Consider the following 17,629-nt stretch of genomic DNA (forward strand, 5'->3'; position numbering starts at 1 on the left):
TGCACCCGGAATGAGTCCATGCAACTTATTATGTGACTTGTTAAGCACATTTTTTGCACCTGAACATATTTAGGCTTGCCATAACAAAAGGGTTGAATGCTTATTGGCAGCGTTCCCTCATAAGCTCCCCGGGAGTACCACGTGGAAGAAATATCAGCTTGCGCAGAGGAGCACAAGATTGAAATGTCTAATTTTCCCCATCAACGTTTCCCTCTGCTGTGCAACTTGTGATCGAATCAACGCAATATTAGCCACTAACAATGCAACGTACCGAAACAAACAAACTATGCAAGAGATGTTCTTGTAGGCAGAGTGCATTGGAGTAGGATTCTATTGCGTTGACAGGACCGACTCTACACAGACCGGTGCTCAAAAACCAATCAGAGCTGCCGTATCCCTATATGCAAATAGACCATTGCCATATATGGATCTGTGCCATTCACTTGGACTGTGTTTACAGCATGAGTTTTGAGATCAAAGCAAGAGCTGCATGTACATTTGTTCATATTCTTTGTTCGTTAGTGAGTTATTCGCCCAGTTAAAGAGAACTTGTAGTCAGCAACGGGGGAGTGGTCGCTTCCGACAGGAGCACGAAACATGTGCATTTCTAGCCATGTTTGAAAAGCAAGTCAGGTGAAGCCCTTTTTTTCGGTCTTAAAGGGGCTCTGTTGTATTTTGAGACCGGCTTGAATAAGTAGCCAATAGGCAGAGGGTAACATTTTTTGTCTGATTCTCTGCAATAATGGTCTGGGAATAATAATGCATTTTTATTTCTGTAAAGTGGTTCCTTGCGTTGTGTCATGCCTAAGTACAGCCCTTAGCCGTGGTATATTGGCCATATGCCACACCTCCTCGGGCATGATTGCTTAAATAACCTCCGTCCAAAAGCATCATTGAATACGATTTCTTGAATGACTAGCGTATGCTTTCAGTTCACTCATTCAAACTAGAAATGGTTTCTCCTGCTAAGCATCAATAAAAAGGCTGCTTTGTACAGAGAAACTGAACTGGGCCATTGAAGCACTAGGTCCCCATCCTAAATCGTCCCCTAAACCCTGCGCCCTATGCACTTGTGGAGATACGAGAGGGACTGACAGGTGTAATCAAATTGGTAGTAGCTCCACCTTGCCCTCTGATAGGTTAGGTGGAAGTTACACCATATTGCTTATACCAATCAAATTCTCTCAGATCTCTACAAGTGCATAGGGCACTATTTGGGATTGGCCCCAAGGGTCCACTTAGGTGATATAGCACTGACGGGACACTTAGTCGTAACAGGAAGTCAGAGGGATATTAACAGGAAGAAGATGTTACAGTAGTACTCATACTTGGGATGTGTCCCAATTATCTCTCCTCTGTCCCAAAGTGTGCACTTGTTCACTTCCCTTTACTGATTTGAAAGGAATGACTGGTATGAAGAAATATGGTGTAAACTCAAATCAAATCAAATTTTATTACTCCCACTAGCTAATGCCTTCACCAATCCAATGCTTTAAGGTTTGTGGGAACTAGTGAACGAGTATACACTTAAGCAGAAAGAAGATGGGATGCACCCAGGGCCTTATTCAGGAAGTCCCAACATCGAACAACAATCTCTTTCGATGTATAATGATTCTGCCTTCAGTCTGACATTAATATCTGGCAAATAAAGGTATCATTTCAGCTCTACATATTACATTTCTATCTGCAACTTTGTAAACAGAAGTGAAATGCTCCCGAATGACCTCCAGGAGTGAGTTATTTATTAGTTTGTTTCCGTGTACTAGGAAGGTGACATGGGAGAAGGTCTAATACACAGGTATGGGTTAGTATTTGACATTGGGATGTTATGAGGGTAAGCCTAAGTATCTGTATTTTCTAAAGAAAGGTGTGCCATAGTAAAACGTTCCTTTCACGAAGGTAACGAAGCATTAGAAGTTGGCCCATAAACAGGCATCTAGTAGCCAGGTCAACTTTTGGGGCTGTGACAATATGTCTGAGCAAAGAGAAACTCCCTTTCCCCCAACTTTCCACAACTTTGACTTTAAAAAAAAGACCCAAGAAATATCAAAAGAACACCCAAGAGAAAAAGATTCCCTTTCCTACTCAAAATGAGCTGTAAGAAGAAGATAATCCATCATATTGACAGCAGCCATTTTTTTTTACGCTCAGGAAACGACTCCAAAAGGCAAGACGGTATCATCTGAACTGTGTGTTACGTGTTGTAGCGAACAGTGTTGTTGTGTCTCTTTCTATTGAGAAAAGTCACCAGGAAGAGATCTTCATTCTGATAAAACAGGAGACTTTCTTCCATTTCTCCCTCTCTTTCTCTATTTGACTCACCTAATAACGCTATTCTCACCTTGACCTGTGAAGCTAGGCCCATGCACAATGGTCCAACCATTAGCCATGTTTCAAGAACTATTCAGCTGTAATGATGATGGCAGAAAGTTGTTGTCTCCCTGCCTAGTCAGTCAGTCAGTCAATATGTCTGAAATATGTTTTTGTCTATAATGAATCAACTGTCGAGACGACACAATGTTGATTTCATAACTATTATATTGGCCAAGGCCTGTCATCAAACTGTTATTAAGCTAATGTTTTTTCTCACAGACTGACTGAATAGAATGTGCGTTCTTTTGTATTCTAAATGAATGTGAAGATACTAAGTCAACACAGACAGCAACACCAACACATTGTATATGTATATCTAACTACATATCCCCCCAAAATACTTTAAAAACAAGAAAAAAAGGAAAAACATGCAACGCAAAAATACCTTCATCTCTCGGCCTGTTCATTGTAGACTCGTGGTGTTTTTTTGTGAGCGGACCTATAGGGTGCAAGAAAAAAGGGGAGGGGAAAAAGAGAAAAGAGAAAATTCAAAAAAGATTACTGGCAAAAAAAAAAACGCAAAGAAAAAAAAATCAAAAAAGGAAAGAAGAGCAAAAAAGACAAATCAGCCAGAGGTCGGCAAGTTTCCTTTCTTTTCTCTTTTTGTAAAAGAGGACCCAAAAAACAAACCCAAAACAAAAGCGCAGCATCACAGACACATTATAAGAAAAGACAACAAAACGCTTTTGTCAAGAGAAAAGAAGGAGCCCCTACGTCTGAAGATCCAGCACTCCGTCTCACCCGGGAGAAAGGGATAAATGACTTGTCCGTGGTCGTTAACTAGTTGTTTATTGGTTGTGCTGCCCTTTCTGAACCCATGTCTTGTTACTTGTGCTCAAGTTGTATTTCTGGCTTTCAGGGGACCATAGTAAAAATCTATGGAAGGGGAAATAGAGAGTGGCGTCCTGTGGTTAGAAACTCAACACCCACCCTTACCCTCCCCTTTCCCCCCTCAGAACCCCCAAAAAAGGACCATCGGGCATAGAGAGGTACCAAAGAGGAGAGGTGGGCCCCGTCAAGACGCCCTCACCCGTAACCTACAATAACACGATTAACCCCCTGTTGTGATTCATGAATAGCGTGACATTTTCTTCACACAAACCCTGATACCCCCCCCCCCCCCCTTCCTTTTCCCTCTGTCACTACAGTTCCCACAATGATTGGTACTGCAACATAGATAATATGAACACACTAGATTAAACGTTTTTTGGGGGTTAAAACACACAGCCAAATGATATCTTTATTCGTCAGCCATCTCTAGCGAGAGAGACACAATGAAAGGAACCTGTAATGATGAGAAATCATGTTAAACATGCGTTCCAAAACTGGAGAAAGGGACAAAGGTATGCAGTGTGTGTGTGTGTGTGTGTGTGTGTGTGTGTGTGTGGCTTAGATGTAACCCTCAAAGTTATCCCCCTAGTGAATATGTAATTACATGTATAGGGCAACAGGCTGTGTGTCAATTAGAAATGACATGTAGCTTGATGCTAGTTAACGGAGTGTGTGCTGTGTGGTGGGTAAAATGTGCATGTAATTCGATCCGCATCTGCCCACCAGCTATTATTGGCAAATGGAGGAGAGGGGGAGAGGTAGAGAGGGAGAGAGATAGAGGGAGAAGAAGGAGAGAGAACAGAAAGGGATGCTTCTCTCCTCCTCCCTTCCTCTCTTCTTCTCTCCCCAATCGGTGAAAGTTTGCTGCTGAGGAACTAATGTTGTGATATGCAAAACAGCAATCAGGGAAGGGGCCAATCAGGAAAGAGGCCTGGGCTAACAGGAAGCACCATCTGCTGTTGGGATTACAGCTACCTCTGATATGCTGACAACCAGGAAGTCTGTCTGTCTCTGTGATTTGTAAGTTATATGTAACTGCAGTGACAGCTCAAAAAACCCGGAAACTGATTTAGGATAGGATTACGGTTAGCTAGAGGTAAATGCTTGGCAAATACAACTCGTTCAAGGAAAACAAATAGGATTATAACTGACGCCTGTACTGTGTGCATGGGTTACGGCTTCACATGGGGTTGAATAAGGTACAGATATTGGAGGCCACAGAGTGGTTATAGCGTATTGATAAGTCTGTATATAGACATCCATAAGAGTGTGTGATGGTACGGTTAACAGGGTTGAGAGAAGGTTATCCTCAGATTGAAATAATCACCTGGGGAAAAAAAGAATCAATTGAAAGGATGGTAAAACTGTTTACGAATGTAAAACGTTTGGTGAAACCTGCAGAATTGCAACCCTTCATGACGATGGTTGGATGCAGCTGTGCAAATTAAATCCAGCATGTCAACCTGTCTGACATATCCTGTATGCACGTCATTCAGCATAACAAGAGGCCTATTTATAAACTGTAAAAAAAGAGAAAACTGTATGCACAACAGATGGAGAAGCCCCAGTCAACGAATGCCTCACTCATACAGTATTTAGGCAACTTACAGTCACTCGGAGAAGTTAAGAGGCATCATCAGTGTTTACCGCAGCATTTTAGGGCAGAGAAAGTAGAAGAAAAGCTTTGCCAGAAGTAATTTTGTGAAGTGCTATGAACAAGTATAAAATGAAACAATAACAGGGTTTGTTTGTAGGGTCGAGTGTTAGAATGTTATTGGAAACACTTTTGACATCCATCATGATACAGTAATTGACAATTGTACAATTGACTGTGTAGTTAATGAAGAAAAACGACCACAGTCCTCTGTTCCATTACAGCCCCTTCTCCTCTATGACCTCCCCCTCTTTTTTCACCCTTCTTTCTCCAAATATACCTTCTTTTCACCTTTACTTTCCTCTTCATCTCTCTATGTTTTGCTGGTTGTCTCAGGGCAGAACAAACCTGGGTTCAAATACTATGTGAAATCTTTCAAATACTTTGAAGGTCATGAACAGTCAAAATCACGTTTTTCACGAAATTGGATGATATTTGGATGAAACCAGATCAATGTATGATGACCGAAGTATACAAAATGACTATTGCTTCTACATTGATAAAGTTTGATCATAAAGTTACTGGTCCCCTCCCCCTTGTCAAACACTTGGATTATTAAGGGGATAGGGTGACATCACCCTACAGTGCCTTGCGAAAGTATTCGGCCCCCTTGAACTTTGCGACCTTTTGCCACATTTCAGGCTTCAAACATAAAGATATAAAACTGTATTTTTTTGTGAAGAATCAACAACAAGTGGGACACAATCATGAAGTGGAACGACATTTATTGGATATTTCAAACTTTTTTAACAAATCAAAAACTGAAAAATTGGGCGTGCAAAATTATTCAGCCCCTTTACTTTCAGTGCAGCAAACTCTCTCCAGAAGTTCAGTGAGGATCTCTGAATGATCCAATGTTGACCTAAATGACTAATGATGATAAATACAATCCACCTGTGTGTAATCAAGTCTCCGTATAAATGCACCTGCACTGTGATAGTCTCAGAGGTCCGTTAAAAGCGCAGAGAGCATCATGAAGAACAAGGAACACACCAGGCAGGTCCGAGATACTGTTGTGCAGAAGTTTAAAGCCGGATTTGGATACAAAAAGATTTCCCAAGCTTTAAACATCCCAAGGAGCACTGTGCAAGCGATAATATTGAAATGGAAGGAGTATCAGATCACTGCAAATCTACCAAGACCTGGCTGTCCATCTAAACTTTCAGCTCATACAAGGAGAAGACTGATCAGAGATGCAGCCAAGAGGCCCATGATCACTCTGGATGAACTGCAGAGATCTACAGCTGAGGTGGGAGACTCTGTCCATAGGACAACAATCAGTTGTATATTGCACAAATCTGGCCTTTATGGAAGAGTGGCAGGAAGAAAGCCATTTCTTAAAGATATCCATAAAAAGTGTTGTTTAAAGTTTGCCACAAGCCACCTGGGAGACACACCAAACATGTGGAAGAAGGTGCTCTGGTCAGATGAAACCAAAATTGAACTTTTTGGCAACAATGCAAAACGTTATGTTTGGCGTAAAAGCAACACAGCTGAACACACCATCCCCACTGTCAAACATGGTGGTGGCAGCATCATGGTTTGGGCCTGTTTTTCTTCAGCAGGGACAGGGAAGATGGTTAAAATTGATGGGAAGATGGATGGAGCCAAATACAGGACCATTCTGGAAGAAAACCTGATGGAGTCTGCAAAAGACCTGAGACTGGGACGGAGATTTGTCTTCCAACAAGACAATGATCCAAAACATAAAGCAAAATCTACAATGGAATGGTTCAAAAATAAACATATCCAGGTGTTAGAATGGCCAAGTCAAAGTCCAGACCTGAATCCAATCGAGAATCTGTGGAAAGAACTGAAAACGGCTGTTCACAAATGCTCTCCATCCAACCTCACTGAGCTCGAGCTGTTTTACAAGGAGGAATGGGAAAACATTTCAGTCTCTCGATGTGCAAAACTGATAGAGACATACCCCAAGCGACTTACAGCTGTAATCGCAGCAAAAGGTGGCGCTACAAAGTATTAACTTAAGGGGGCTGAATAATTTTGCACGCCCAATTTTTCAGTTTTTGATTTGTTAAAAAAGTTTGAAATATCCAATAAATGTCGTTCCACTTCATGATTGTGTCCCACTTGTTGTTGATTCTTCACAAAAAAATACAGTTTTATATCTTTATGTTTGAAGCCTGAAATGTGGCAAAAGGTCGCAAAGTTCAAGGGGGCCGAATACTTTTGCAAGGCACTGTAACTCTCAATTTAATACACCAATGGTAACATGATATTCTCTTACCTAATTTAACCAACATCGGAGAAGGCGTGTTTGCGGAGGTAGGCGTGGTTTATATAGCTAGATAGCTACTCTACTGGTGCAGCAATTTGACTGTAGGGTGTCAGCAGAGATACGTATATGGCAAAGATACTTATGGTGTTCGCTAGTTACTGACTAGCTAGGTCTTCAGCCAGCATGGTACAGAAGGGGGAAAGGGTTGTTCCAAACTCCGAAGCAGTTGTCAAGTCAACATTTCCGTTGACACAAGAGGCATGTCAAATGGGAGATGTTTACAAAAAAATTCACGTCATTGACGCAATTTCAATGTTGAGTTGCTTTGTGGATCACCAAATTTGCCGCAACACTGCTCACTGCATCAAAGTTTGCAGACGTAGGTGTTTCAAAGAGCTGTCGATCAAGCTGAGCTCATGAATATAAACTCCCCGCCCACTCAGCCTGTCTTTTCAAAGTTCCTGGTATTTAGCCATGAGAGAAATGTACATTTCTATCCCCCCAAAATATTATGGGCAACACTTTAGTCACTCGAAAGGCTATTTTACATGGGAATCAGAATGACTGTTCGGGACCTTTAAGCGATTGCTCTGGCCTGCCTGGAGTGCCATACGGGTGGGGTTTGCCGTGTTCTGAACATTCTATTGGTTCCATAGAGCCAGGCAAGCTCAATCAAGCACAGCTGAAGTATTTTGAAATTATTTTGAATCGTAGTTGTACCCAGGGCTGGTGCAGAGCATCTCACTGACTGTGAACCAGGTTACATCATATTTGAACTAAGCTCTACTTCCACCTCTAACCACACACACACACACACACGCACACGTGCACGCACACACACGCGTGCGCAAACACACACACACACACACACACACACACACAGCACCGCAGTCTCCCCCGTCCCCAGCTATAGCTACAGTACGGACACTCACATCAGCCACACCACCCACAGTGTATGTGTCTGTGTGTGTGTGTGTGTGTGTGTGTGTGTGTGTGTGTGTGTGTGTGTGTGTGTGTGTGTGTGTGTGTAAGAGAGTCTCTGTCTGTGTGTGTGTGTGTGTGTGTATGAATCTGTCTATGTTTTGTGTGTCCGCACCAACCTGTATGTGTGTGTGTGTGTGTCTGTGTGTGTCTGTGTATGTGTGTGTGTGTGTGTGTGTGTCAGAGTGAATTTGTGTACTGACAGTGTGCGCATGGTGTGTGCACGTACATCTATTAATATGTGCAGGCTAGCCCCACAGACTAAGAGTAAGTATAGTCTAGGTGTTGACAATGTAATTCAGCAGACAGCAGTGTGAGTGTAAAGTTGATGTACGAGTGGATGGGAGCGTCACTGACAGGTTGTAAGTGAACTAAAAAGATGAATGATGGACGTTGGGCTGAGAGGAGTACAGGGGAGGGAGTGTGTGTGTGTGTGTGTGTGTGTGTGTGTGTGTGTGTGTGTGTGTGTGTGTCTCGTCTCTCAGTAGTATGAGTAACGTGACAGCGGGTCAGTGTTTTGTTTATGATGACTCACACATGATGCTTCTCTCTCCCAGGCTCGCTCAGGCTCCCCCTTCCTCACCCCTTCTCCCCCATGTGAAAGAGTGTGTCGGCCGCCCACCCATTCTGTGGCGCACGCCTTGTCAGCAGATGGCCACTCTGTGTGTGTACCATGACACTATCTCCGATGCTATTTATTAATGGTATATTTAGATACACTACGTGTGGAAAAATCACCAAGTATGATTCATTGGTTTAGTCTGCCTGGTTCAGTTGTAGGGACAGAAGGCATTCAATCTGGCCTGAAATACACTCATTATTTGAGAAAGACCATTTAGAAAGACTGTTGAGGTTACTGAATAACATGGGTAGATCTGGCATCTCTATTTGTTGTCCAGTGTTCCAGCCTGAGATTAAAGTCCCCCCCCCCCCCCCCCCATTTGTCTCAATGCTTCAACAGTGTCTGAGAATTATAGATCTAGTCTTGCTGAAGAGAGAGAAGAAAGCGAGCGAGAGAGAGATCGGGGAACAAGGGACACTAACACAGATGGGTCTCTGAATAGAGTGGGAACGAGAGAAGGGGAGACAGAGCGATGGCGTGAATGAGGAGGGAAGCAAGGTGAGACACCAGAAGAGATTGCCGTTTGAATAGAGGGAAGTAGAAACAGAGATGGGTGTAGAAAGAGCTAATTTGAAAGAGAGGAGTGGAGAAGAGTGGAAAAGAGAGAAGTTCAGAAATAGACAGTGTGGAGATAAAAGGTGAGACAAAAAGGAAGCTAATAAGGAGTATTTGAAACTAAGATAGCCAGTGTGAAACATACTTATATTCATAATGGAATGAGAATGGGAGGTGAAAATGGGGGTAGAAACAGTGTAGAAGAGAGAGAGAGGAAGAGAGAGAGAGAGAGAGAGAGAGAGAGAGAGAGAGAGAGAGAGAGAGAGAGCAGAGAGAGGAAGAGAGAGAGAGAGAGAGAGAGAGAGAGAGAGAGAGTATCATTTCAATGTTGAGAGAGTATAATTTTAATGTTGAGATAGAGAAAGAGAGAGAGTATAATTTCAATGTTGAGAAGGAGAGAGAGAGTATAATTTCAATGTTGAGAGAGAGAGAAAGAGAGAGAGTATAATTTCAATGTTGAGCGAGTGAGAAAGAGAGAGAGTATAATTTCAATGTTGAGCGAGAGAGAAAGAGAGAGAGTATAATTTCAATGTTGAGAGAGAGAGAAAGAGAGAGAGTATAATTTCAATGTTGAGAGAGAGAGAAAGAGAGAGAGTATAATTTCAATGTTGAGCGAGTGAGAAAGAGAGAGAGTATAATTTCAATGTTGAGAGAGAGAGAAAGAGAGAAAGGGAAAGGAAGAGAGAGAGAAAGAGTAAGTATAATTTTAATTTTGAGAGAGAGAAAGAGTAAGTATAATTTTAATTTTGAAAGAGAGAAAGAGAAAGAAAGAAAGAGAGAGAGAAAGGGAGAGAGCGAGAGAGAAAGAGAAAGGAAGAGAGAGAGAGAAAGCGGCAGGTAGCCAGATAGTGACATTTACAGAACGGTGACGACTGAGAAGGCATGAAGGTTAAAGCCATTTTCTCCCCATGCAACCTTCCACAGCCACAATGTGTGTGCCTCTCTCGCTCTCGGCGAGTGTGTATGTGCAACTGCCATGCATGCATATGTGTCTGTAGCTGCCACGTGTCTATGTGTGTCTGTGCATTCGTGCCTTCGTCTGTGTGTCTGCCATGTCTCTGTCATGTGTCTGTCATGTTTGGCCCTGCCTGTGTCTTAGTGTGATCCCTGTGTTCCTCCCCAGCAGAGGGACTAATCTGGGGGTTTACCGGGTAATCTACCCCATTTTGAGGGACAATATTTATCCTCCGTCTCTGGGTAGCGATGCCCTAAATCCTATTACAATCAAACAGAACGTGTCTTCTAAATCAGATAGATTCGAGCTGCGTTCGTTCAGAGCCCGCCTTTTGAAAGCCTTTTGGAACGGGTTGTGTGTGTTTTGTGACGTTTAGTCTTTTGGCAACGCTTGAAGGACATAGTTATTTTTTCCCCCCCTTTTATCAAATTCAAGGTAATATCAAGGGAACGTGGGAAGGAAATGTAGAAAGAGATAGAACTGCCAGGTTGTCTCTCTAAATTTCTTTTCCTCTCCTTTGTTTCACCTCCCCCCTCTCTCTTCCTTGCTCTCTCCGTCCCTCACTCCATCACTCCTCCCTGGTCCCTGCCTCATAAACGTGTATTCTACCCTAGAGGGCTGCACTGGGACACTGTCTCTATATGAAAAATGGTTTTTAATACCCACCCAGCACACTGGGGCAGTGAAGAGATTGGAAACAAAAAAAGGGGGAGGGGGGGGGGGGTCAATTCTAGCTCAAAGGCCTGGAAGATTGTTGTAGACAGATACTTATCCTCCCTGTGTGTGTGTGTATGTGTGTGTGTGTGTGTGTGTGTGTGTGCGTGCGTGCGTGCGTGCGTGCGTGTGTGCGTGTGTGTGTGTGCGTGTGTGTGTGTGTTTAGTGTGTAGCTAGTTCAGCAGGCCATCGATTAACATCCTCTAGTCATTCATTGTGTTCCCTGAACAGCCCAGGGTACAGTATGTCTGTTTGTTCATTACCTGAGGGTCAGGGGCTTGGAGCCATAGTATTGACTTGTGTTCTCATATGTGTTGTTCTGTCGGCTACATGTCAACAGTTTGTCTACGATTTGTGATACGCTGATGGAGGTTTACCTTTAGATAACAGCCTTCTCTCTATCTATCCCCTTGTCTTTAAAAATAAAACTATTCTCTCTGTTTCTGCCCCTCCATTCAGCACTCTGGGAGGCACTGTGAGCAGTGGACTCTGGCAGCGCCGCCGCTGTGTGTGTGTGTGTGGGGGGGGGGGAATAAGGGGGTTAGGCTAATTTGCATTCACAGCCACTAGTCACCTCAGCTACAGCAAGCTCTGAAGAGATGGCCCTTTGAGCCACGGAGAGAGAGAGACAGACAAAGAGGAAGAGAGAGAGAGGGGGGAGAGGGAGAGAGAGAGGGGGGAGAGAAAGGAGAGAAAGAGAGAGAGGGAGATAGGGGGAGAGGGAGAGAGAGAGGGGTGGAAAAAGAGAGAGAGCAAGCAAGAGAGAGAGAGCAAGAAAGAGAGAGAGATAGGGGAGAGGGAGAGAGAGAGGGGTGGAGAAAGAGAGAGAGAGAGCAAGAAAGAGAGAGAGAGCAAGAAAGAGAGAGAGAGAGAGAGAGAGAGAGCAAGAGAAAGAGAGAGAGAGAGAGAGAGCAAGAAAGAGAGAGAGAGCAAGAAAGAGAGAGAGATAGGGGGAGAGGGAGAGAGAGAGGGGTGGAGAAAGAGAGAGCAAGAAAGAGAGAGAGAGCAAGAAAGAGAGAGAGAGAGAGAGTGAGAGAAAGAGAGAGATAGAGCAAGAAAGAGAGAGAGAGCAAGAAAGAGAAAGAGATAGGGGGGAGAGGGAGAGAGAGAGGGGTGGAGAAAGAGAGAGAGAGCAAGAAAGAGAGAGAGAGAGAAAGAGGGAGAGAGAGAGAGCGAGAGAAAGAGAGAAAGAGAAAGAGGGAGAGAGAGAGAGAGAGAGGGAGAGAGAGAAGAGAGATAGAGAGCTAGATGGAAGCGAAAGACAGAAGGGGAGTGAGTGTGAAAAACAGTGAAAGATTAGACCGATGAGAGAGATATGTGGGCTATAATGCAGTGTGCGTGTGCGTGTGTGTGTGCGTGCGTGTGTCAAAGATAGGCAGCCTCGAGGAAAACCAATACAATTATTAAATCATCAGAATATCACTAGAGGAGACCTATGCCGACATTTCTACCAAAAACATCTCACAGACTACATGAGTTTCTTCTCTCCCAAGGTGAATTCAAGAACAAGTGACAATGGATGCATTGAACACGGCTATTCTCTCAATCTGTTCCCTCTCAATTTCTCTCCACACTGACTGATGTCGAATCAGTAATGATACATTCAAAGACTCCTTGATTCCCTCACGGAACTTATTAAGCATCACAAGAATAAACTGTGGCTGTGTCATAAATGGTACCCTGTAGCCTATTTAGTGTAATGCTTTTGACAAGGGCCCATAGGGCTGTGGTTAAATGTATGGCACGACGTAGGGAATAGAGTGCTATTTTGGAGGCAGGCTGTGTATAGCTACTTTCTTCTATAACTATCCCAACATATATCTTCTTTCTTGTTTTCAAGGTTAAAAAAAAACTGGGGCAGTTGGTATAGATCTTAGTACGATAGATCTTGATTCCTTAAATGGAACCGTATTAAACTATATAGAACTATCCAGGGATGGTATGAGATCTAAATACAGTGTCTGTTATAAAAATCCCATTTCTATCTTCACTGCTCATCCAAATCGAATGTTAAAGATTGGAGATTGGATGGTGGTGTGGTTTTCCCCTTAAGTTAGCACGAATGAAAGGGGGTGACCATGTAGAAAGAGCTGGGAGGAGAGCTGTGGGGGGGGGGGAAGGAGAGCAAGATGGTGGGGATATGGGGGAAGAAAAGAGGGGTACGGCATGAAGGAGAGAATGTGAGAGTTGAATAAAGAGAGAACGAGAGAGAGAGAGAGAGAGAGAGAGAGAGAGAGCGAGCGAGAGAGAGAGAGAGGGAAGCCGACACAATATCCAGGTGAATGCGACAATGGCGTAATGGCGAGACAGAGGACAACGTCACAATCATGTGACTTCCCCCCCACACACACACACATACAATACATACACACACACACACACACACAGACAGAGATGAACACACGCACACACACACACACACACACACAGATATGCACGCACGTACACACATGCACACACACACACGCGCGCACACGCACGCACGCAAACACACACACACACACACACACACACACACACACACACACACACACACACACACACACACACACACACACACACACTCTCTCTCTCACTCCCTCTGTCTCTCTCTCTCTGCCTCATAAGTTATAAATAGCTGGAACTGAGCTCTTGCTAATCCCCTCATTCAGAGTATAGTGGGAAGGCAAATGGATGTGGTCTTTGACACGCTGACAGGAAAATACAGGAAGCACTGGAGGGTTGCCAAGACAACCCACCTCTCCCCTCCTCACCTCCCCCTCTCTGCTTTCGTCCCCGATTGCATCTTCGATCAAAGCTACCGTACACTCCCTCTCTGCGTCTTTTTTCCCCCACACGTATCACAGTGTTGCCAGTCTGTGTTCATTAATACGGAATAAAAGTCCTAACTGGGTAATTGTGTGTGTGTGTGTGTGTGTGTGTGTGTGTGTGTGTGTGTGTACAACTGGGTAATTGACCCAGGCTGATGTAATTCCTCCCCCTGAGCCAAATGAAACCCTCGTTTGACCGCGTTCCCAGTTCAAAATGGAGAGATCTGCACTGAACTGACAAAAAGAAAGGGAGAAGAGAAGAGAGGGAGGGGCGGGAAGCATTTTGGTTTAGTGACTAACCTTCTGTTTGTGTTGTGCATGAGTATAGTTTGTGCTCCTGCCTACAGTATCAATCCTTCCATCTCTCCATCACTCCATCCCAATATCTCCCTCTCCATTCTATCCCCATATCTCCCTCTCTATCCCCACCCTCCATCTCTCCATCCCAACCCTCCATCTCTCCATCCTCACCCTCCATCTCTACATCCCCACCCTCCATCTCTCTATCCCCATATCACTCCATCTCTCCATCCCCACCCTCCATCTCTCCATCACTCTATCCCCATATCACTCCATCCCCACCCTCCACCTCTCCATCCCCACCCTCTATCCCCATATCACTCCATCCCCACCCTCCACCTCTCCATCCCCACCCTCCATCTCTCCATCACTCTATCCCCATATCACTCCATCCCCACCCTCCACCTCTCCATCCCCACCCTCCATCTCTCCATCCCCACCCTCCATCTCTCCATCACTCTATCCCCATATCACTCCATCCCCACCCTCCATCTCTCCATCCCCACCCTCCATCTCCACCCTCCATCTCTCCATCCCCACCCTCCATCTCTCCATCACTCCATCCCCACCCTCCATCTCTCCATCCCCACCCTCCATCTCTCCATCCCCACCCTCCATCTCTCCATCCGCACCCTCCATCTCTCCATCACTCCATCCCCACCCTCCATAACTCCATCCCCACCCTCCATCTCTCCATCTCTCCATCCCCACCCTCCATCTCTCCATCTCTCCATCCCCACCCTCCATCTCTCCATCCCCACCCTCCATCTCTCCATCCCCACCCTCCATCTCTCCATCCCCACCCTCCATCTCTCCATCACTCCATCCCCACCCTCCATCTCTCCATCACTCCATCCCCACCCACCATCTCTCCATCTCTCCATCCCCACCCTCCATCTCTCCATCCCCACCCTCCATATCTCCATCACTCCATCCCCACCCTCCATCTCTCCATCTCTCCATCCCCACCCTCCATCTCTCCATCACTCCATCCCCATATCACTCCATCCCCACCCTCCATCTCTCCATCACTCTATCCCCATATCACTCCATCCCCACCCTCCACCTCTCCATCTCTCCATCCCCACCCACCAGCTCTCCATCACTCCATCCCCACCCTCCATCACTCCATCCCCACCCTCCATCTCTCCATCACTCCATCCCCACCCTCCATCTCTCCATCACTCCATCCCCACCCTCCATCACTCCATCCCCACCCTCCATCACACCATCATTCTACCTCTCTAAAACAATATCTATTATCCCCCAGAGATCTCTCGGGCTTTAATCTGACTTTGGTGGTCTCCCCACTTTTCTTTTCCTTTCTCTGTCTTTTTGTGTAGCAACTTGCTGTCCAGGCTCCCCCAGGGTCGCTAAGCATGACAGTCCCTCCTCCTCAGGGGCTCCCAGAGTAGCCCTGTGATAACAGCAGGACTGCTTCTTTAAAAAGATAAATGGATTGAAGAGAAAAGGAGTCTATAAAAAGGCTTGTTTGGCTAACGTGTGTGTGTGTTGGGGGGGGGGGGGGGGGGGGGCCTGTGTGTTTGTGCCTGTGTGTTAGCGTGTCCTAGTTTTCTCCCATTGCCCTTATTGCATTATAAAAACGATCCTAACTTAAAGGGACATTTCAAAATTGTTCAACTTCATATTCACATTCTCCAGCACCAACATATGCGAGAATGGCGCGTTACTATGTTTAGCAGTAATGGCCCCTTTGAAGAAATGTCCCTTTGAAGAAATGTCCCTTTAAAGAAATGTCCCTTTAAAGAGGTCCTGTTTAAAAAGATAGTCTTTAAGATTCACAGCGTGTTCCTGTTGTGACACACATGGCTGCGAGTGAGGGAGAGAGAAAGAAGTATGCTACTGGATTATTTTAGGATACACTAAGGGGCAGTTAAAGGGGAGGTGTGGGGTGTTTGTCTACAGTGGTACGGTGGACGGTTTAGGGCTGGTCGGTAAAAAGGACCAAGAAGGACACAGGTAACAGGAGATGTTGGAAAAGGTTTTTATCAGACAGCAAAACAAAAAGGAAACATGAGGTTTGATAAAAAAAAAAAAATCCATCTGCTGCCAGTGACTGTCCAGTGTGTGTGCATGTGTGTGCATGTGTGTGCATGTGTGTGCATGCCAGGGCGCGTGCATGTGTGTGCGTGGATATATAGGTAGGTGTGTGTGTGTGTCTTCCTCATCTTTCACATCCACAGCCAGCTCAGGGAGTGGAGGGGGACGCTGGGCAGCTGATCAATGCCTTCCCATCATTCTCTGTCTAGGGGGACTATATCCCCCCCCCCCCCCCACACACACACACGAGAGAGACATAGACATATATATATTAGACAGCCAATCCCCTGGTCCCATAGGCAGATAGTACTAGCCTCAGCATTACACTAACACAGACAATGTCATTGCAGAAGGTCCTTATATCCAACTACATACCACCATGTTGAAGGTCAAACACTCTGGGTGTGTCTGAAATGACACCCTATTCTCTTTAGTGGCCCTGGTTTAAAGTAGTGCGCTAACTAGGGAACTGGGTGCCATTTCGGAGGCAGCGTCAGAGTTGAGCTTTGTTCCACTCTATAAAGATGTGCCATTGCAGGCGAATCCTTCTCAGTGCTGTGCTGTTCTCTGGATGGTACTGACATTTAGCTACAGTGAGGGAGTGACGGGTGTGTGTGTGTGTGTGTGTGTGTGTGTGTGTGTGTGTGTGTGTGTGTGTGTGTGTGTGTGTGTGTGTGAGCGTGCGTGTGTGTGTGTGCGTGCGTGATGGCCGAGGTAAAACAAAAATCGCCCTGTAAGTGAGCATAAGGAAGAAAAACTGAGAGAGAGACAGAGAAGCCTGGTGTGATTTAGAGATACTCTAGGTCTCTGTGTTTTGGGTTTTAAAGGGGGGGGGGGGGGGAGAGCAGGTGGTGAGTTGTGAGGTCTAAAAAGCCCTAGCTCCCCAGAGATCTCTCGGGCTTTAATCTGACTTTGGTGGTCTCCCCACTTTTCTTTCCCTTACTCTGTCTTTTTGTGTAGCAGGTTGCTGTCCAGGCTCCCCCAGGGTGGGGATGGAGAGAAAAGACCGATGCCCATCATGCTTCCTCACTTCACTGTGGATGTGTGAGGAGAGGGACGGTGAGACCCAGATTAACTCCTCTGATACACACTGGCATCAACAGCAGAGAACACACACGTGGTGGGACAATCATTGTGGATACCCCAGTGGAGCTGTGCTGGACTGTTAAAGTACTGTGTTCTTTTGCTGTTTTTCAGAACACACAGGCGTACGCACACACACACGCACTTCTTAACCTCACATAAAAGCCTAAAAGTGCAGATAGTACCATGTGTTAGTAACAGTTAAGAGTGAGTATCTAAAAAGCTGTGTAAAAAAATATATTGACAGCTTGGAGGTTAGTGTGTGATATTGAAAAAGAAAAATGAGTCCCGTGGGTGATGACAATTACACTTTTAGTACGATATCAGGTGTTTGTATCTTTGTAATAAACCCGTTAAATATACACTATTTCCTAAAAGCTGATCGATATGTAAAAGTGTCTGAGTTTGTACGAGAAACGCAAGAAAAATAAAAAAGATTCAAATCCCAAG

General features: G+C 45.0%; 1 protein-coding gene across 1 annotated transcript in view; it reads right to left on the minus strand.

The window, feature by feature from the left end:
* LOC139378939 (neuroligin-2-like) overlaps positions 1–17,629 on the minus strand; it is a 136,014-nt gene that overhangs the window by 117,081 nt on the left and 1,304 nt on the right. The window lies entirely within an intron of this gene.

The sequence above is a fragment of the Oncorhynchus clarkii genome, chromosome 21, assembly GCF_045791955.1.
Source record: "Oncorhynchus clarkii lewisi isolate Uvic-CL-2024 chromosome 21, UVic_Ocla_1.0, whole genome shotgun sequence".
Lineage (NCBI taxonomy): Eukaryota > Metazoa > Chordata > Actinopteri > Salmoniformes > Salmonidae > Oncorhynchus > Oncorhynchus clarkii.